Source organism: Lactuca serriola, chromosome 3, assembly GCF_051521515.1.
Source record: "Lactuca serriola cultivar US96UC23 chromosome 3, Lser_US96UC23_V15, whole genome shotgun sequence".
Classification (NCBI taxonomy): domain Eukaryota; kingdom Viridiplantae; phylum Streptophyta; class Magnoliopsida; order Asterales; family Asteraceae; genus Lactuca; species Lactuca serriola.
Genome location: NC_136410.1, coordinates 63,863,051 through 63,869,050, shown reverse-complemented (window position 1 = coordinate 63,869,050; position 6,000 = coordinate 63,863,051).

The window sequence follows — 6,000 nt, the reverse complement described above, 5'->3', positions numbered from 1 at the left end:
CCACAAACAATTCATGACAGTCTTCATTCATATCTACTTCCAAAATATGACCGATTGTGGACTATTTGAATAATCCTATCATTTAGGAAGTCAAAACATGCAAAATGGAAACAATAGATAAATAACCAACACAAGATAGTAGCTTTACTCATAAATAACACAGTTTTATTTATTCATCAAATGTTAAGTACAAACTATCTATTACACGTTTCCTATCTAATCCAAACTTATATCATCCTTCAGCCCAATGCTCCTAGCGTGCTGCAAGTGTTTGAGCCTACTCAGTCCCTTCGTAAGGGGATCTGTTGGGTTTTCTTCTGATGATACCCTCTTCACAACGAGGAGTCCCTCTTCTACCCGATGTCTGATAAAATGGTATTTTCTGTCGATATGTCGAGATCTACCATGATCTCTCGGTTCCTTGGTCAAGGCAACCACTCCTTCATTATCATAGAAAATTCCCATTGGCTCCTTTATGGATGGAATAACTCCAAGGTCTCCAATGAAGTTCTTCAACCATACAGCCTCCTTTGACGCTTTGCTCGCCGTAATGTACTCTGATTCACATGTTGAATCAACTACGGTCTCCTGCTTGGAACTTTTCCAAGTCACTGCTCCTCCATTTAGGGTAAAGACCCAGCCTGACTGCGATCAGTAATTATCCCGATCCGTATGAAAACTAGCGTCACTGTACCCTCGTACCCTTAAGTCATCACTCCCACCGGGGACTAGAAACCATTCCTTGGTCCTTCGTAAGTACTTAAGAACATTCTTAAACGCAATCCAATGGGCTCTACCAGGGTTCCCCTAATATTTGTTGACCATGCTCAAAGCGAAGGCCACATCAAGGCGAGTACAAGTCATAACATACATGATAGAGCCTACTGCGGAAGCGTAAGGTACTTGGCTCATATCATCTATCTCTGCCTCTGTACTCGGGCTCTGAGTCTTACTCATCTTGGTATTGCTTTGGATTGGTAACTCCCCTTTCTTGGAATTTTCCATACTAAAACGTTTTAGTACGTTATCCAAGTAGCTATCCTGACTGAGTCCTATCTGTCTCTTTTCCCTGTTTCTTACTATTCTTATTCCCAGAATATAACCAGCCTCTCCGAGGTCCTTCATAGCGAAACATTTCCAAAGCCAGGACTTGACCTCCTGCAAGGTTGGGTCATCGTTTCCTATGAGTAGTATGTCGTCGACATACAATACGAGGAAGCTCACTATACTCCCAATGGCTTTGACATACACACAAGATTCATCATCGCTTCGCAGAAAGCCAAACTCTTTAACTTTCTCGTCAAAACAAAGATTCCATCTGCGAGACGCTTGTTTTAATCCATAAATGGATTTCTCAAGCTTGCATACTCTATTTGGATGCTTCGCATCGTCAAAACCCTCTGGCTGATTCATATAAACATCCTCAGCCAACTTTCCATTAAGGAAAGCGGTTTTCAAGTCCATCTTCCATATTTCATAATCATGAAACGCAGCTATTGCAAGCATTACCCTAATAGACTTTATCTTCGCAACTGGTGAGAAGGTCTCATCATAGTCAACTCCGGGAGTTTGAGTAAAGCCCTTCGCAACCAATCGCGCTTTATAAGTATGCACTTTCCCATCCATGTCCGTCTTCTTCTTGAAGATCCACTTGCACCCGACTATCTTACGATCCGGTACATTATCAACCAAATTCCAAACTTGGTTGTCGTACATGGACTGAATCTTGCTGTCCATCGCCTCTTTCCATTTTGCAGACTTTGGGCCTGCCATGGCTTCCTTGTAGCTGCTAGGTTCGTCCAAATTTACTAGTGTACTATCACTAATAAACGTATCCCCTTCAGTAGTAATATGAAATCCATACAACTGGGGTGGAACACTAACCCTAGTGGAACGTTGAAGAGGTAAGGACTCGTCAACAAGTTCAACAGGAGTTTCCTCCTCAAGTTGAGTGCCAGTGTCAGAGGTTCCTTCATCACTTTGATCTTAAATCTCTTCAAGTTCAATTTTCATCCCACTGTTTTCTTGACTTATCAATTCCCTTTCTCAGAAAACTCCTCTTCTAGCAACGAAGACAACATTGTCACTCGGTCTATAGAAAAGATAGCCAAAAGACTTATGCGGATAGCCGATGAAATAACACTTCTCACTACGAGGTTCGAGCTTGTCGTAAGTCTCTCGTCTTACGAAAGCCTCGCAACCCCAAACCTTAATATGTGCCAACGAGGGAGCCTTCCCTGTCCACATCTCGTGAGGAGTCTTGGTAACCTTCTTGGTGGGAACTAAGTTAAGGATATGGGCGACAGTCTCTAAGGCATACCCCCAGAAAGCTATTGGTAACGAAGTCTGACTCATCATAGAACGAACCATGTCCAACAAGGTCCGGTTACGTCTCTCAGCTACACCATTCAATTGTGGCGTCCTCGGAGGCGTCAATTGCGAAACAATTCTGCATTCCTTTAGATAGTCGTGAAACTCAAGACTTAGGTACTCTCCTCCTCGGTTTGACCGAAGTATCTTGATTTTCCTGCCTAGCTGATTCTCCACTTCATTCTTAAACTCTTTGAACTTTTCAAAGGTTTCCGACTTTTGCTTGATTAAGTAGATATATCCATATCTGCTATAATCATTTGTAAAAGTCACGTAGAAGCGACAAGCATCCCTTGTGGTGGATCTAAAGGGCCCACACACATCGGTGTGTATGAGATCCAATAGACCCTCAGCCCTTTCACAAGTGCCAGTAAAGGGTGACTTGGTCATCTTCCCAAGTAAACAAGACTCACATGTGTCATCGTCCCTAAGGTCGAATGACTCCAACACTCCATCCTTTTGGAGTTGGGCTATGCATTTCTTGTTGACATGGCCAAGGCGACAATGCCACAAGCATGCTTTGTCTAGACTAGTAGACAAATCGATATTTAAAACATTATTTCCAATATTATCAACAACCATCACAGATTCATAAATCCCATTACAAGGTAATGCATTGAAGTTAAAGACACCATTCAAATAAACATTAATAGAACCATTACTATTATCAAAAGAATATCTGAAACCTTGTCTAAACAACCCATGAAATGAAATAATGTTTCTTGTCATATCTGGCGAATAACAGCAATTGTTTAAATCTATCCCTAACCCATTACTCAACACTAAAGAATAAACACCGACTTTGGTCACAGGCGACGATCTTCTGTTTCCCATAATCAGGTTCATCTTTCCATGTTCCACCTCCCTACTTCTTTTTAGGCCCTGCATATCAGAACAAATGTGGTAACCACACCCTGTATCAAGAACCCATGAAGTAGCAAATGATGAGCTATTAGATTTAATAGAATACATACCTGCAAAGGTGGGCTTAATCTTCCCATCCTTTATATCTTGCAGATACTGAGGGCAGCTTCGTTTCCAATGGCCCTTTTGGTGACAATAGAAGCACTTTGCTTCCTTGGGATCGGAGGAGGGTTTAGCAGGGCCTGCTTTGGTCCCACTTGAGGAAGAACCATCACGGGGCTTCCCCTTATGGTGGCTCTTACATGGAGCCTTCCTCTTTTTACCCTTTCCTTCACCTATTTCCATCACAGGAGCGGCCACAACAGAGGAAGATGCAACAGATTTGTCTTTGAGGTTGCTCTCAGTAGTTCTCAAAAGTCCTTGGAGCTTACTCAAGGAGACCTTCTCTTTGTTCATGTGGTAGGTCATTCTGAACTGGTTGTAACAGGAGGGCAAGGAGTGGAGGATTATGTCGATAGCCAAATCCTCATCAAACTTAACATTAAGTTTGAGAAGACAATCAACATACCTCTGCATTTTCTGCAAATGAGAGGTTAGGGATTCTCCACTCCCCATCTTAGCAGTGATCATGTTAGTAATGATCTCATAACGCTCTTGCCTCGCACGCTAGTGATACATGTCCATCAAATCCTGATGCATTTCATACGGATACATGTCCTCATAGGATTTTTAGAGTTCGAGGTTCATGGTGGTCAGCATGATGCAGTGAACTTTCGTGGCATCACGCTCGTGGGCCTCAAAGGCGGCCAACTCTTCAGGAGTAGCAACATCTGGGATGATCTTTTCAAGCTTTTCATCGAGGACATATTATTTGTCCTCGTAGCATGTGATCATGCGAATATACCTCATCCACTCGTTGAAGTTTGATCCATCAAATGTCACTTTCTGACACAGGTTCATCAACGAGAATGACCCAGAAGCGTTGTTGTTGTTGTTTGCAGACATCTGAAAAACAAAGGAACAAAGTTTGATTAGAAATGAATCCCTAATTAAACACCCAAATGAGAAATTAGGGCTAGGATCCAACAACATTATTTACAACTTAGAAAGGGATGTCGTACTCTAAAAGTAAATAATTTGAAGGTAAGTGAATGTCGATTCACTAATTCTCACCATGAAAAACGAAAAGGAAATTTAGGTTTTAAATGTATTCAATACTCCTAGATCTTTGAGATTCATTGAACTCTTCAATTGCATGTTTAAATCTCGATATGCACTTCAAATTTGCGACTGGGATACCGAGGATTGCAAACAAGTTGTGAATAACCATGCGTATCAACATGGTGCACTCAATGTCTCTATCACCTAATCAATGTGCCGGTAAACCACACACGCTTCATTGATCTATGACAAACATCGAGTCACCCTTCGCTAAAAATGTCATCCCCAAAATTAGTGTGTCGGTTAACCACACGCGCTCCACCAACGTTTGACAATGGTACGAAGTGTAATTCCATGGATTAACACCATTTTCACATTTTACCCTAAAGTAACTAAGATTGGGAATTTGTAAAACATGTAGTTACTTTGTATCTTACATTATACTTTTAATGAGGAGAGGGTTGCCCTATCCTACCCGTTTGGCTATCGACCCTCCACCAGTCAAGCAAGCGGTGGGTGTGAGTGTACACCCATTAAGCGTCATTTTATAGGCAGCAACCTTATACTCACCTTATAGACTGGCTTCATAAATGAGGCCTACTAACGGTAAGACTCGCAGTTTAAGTTTTATATATATATATATATATATATATATATATATATATATATATATATATATATATTAAACTTGTAATAATATATAATAGTATAGGGTTGAATTTTAAACTTGTAAAATTCTAAGGGTTTGAAATTTAAATTATTCACAATTAAACATTTAATCACAAAATTCAAATTTCAAAACTTGAGGGCAAGTTTTGAACTTTTCAAAACAAAAGGGATCAAATAACAAATAATTTTAAATTAAACAATTAATTTCATAATTATCTATATTTGACTTAATCTTATTTTAGTCATTAGATAATTACCAAATAACTTTAAATAATCCATATTTCTCAAATAAACAACTAATATTCAAAAGATTTAAAATTATCTATTGTTATGGCAAGGATAATCATTTAACAAAGGTAAAATTCAGATTTTCACTTCAAAAAACGATTTAGGCATCAAATCCAAGACAAAACAACAACTAAATCTCGAAATATCCTCTGCCTGACGCACAAACTCGCCGAGTCAGCTCTGAACTCGCCGAGTAGGGCCAACTCGCCGAGTCCAGATACTGACTCGCCGAGTTGAGTCGGGAAAAGGCAAGAAAAACGATTTTCAGCAAACAAAACAGTTAAGCATCACATACAATTGAAACCAATCAAGGCTCTGATACCACTGATGGGTTTTATGCATAAGAACAATCCTATGTGCTCATACAAACCCTAATGCTTGGATCTAGGTTTCTCTATTGTACATGCTTTGAATCCAAGACTTACAAACCTAGATCTATCATATATATATACGAAATTATCATAAAGAAAACAGATCTAAGTGGTTTACCTCTTTCAAGTAGCTTGAATCCTTGTAATCTTCTTGATCTTGAGCTTAGAGTCACAATTGTAACTCCTCTAATGGTTCACAAACCCCACAAGCAAGAAGGCAATATGAGAGAGGGTGAGAGATGCTAGAAATCGGCCCCTAGGGTTCCTTTGGAATCAA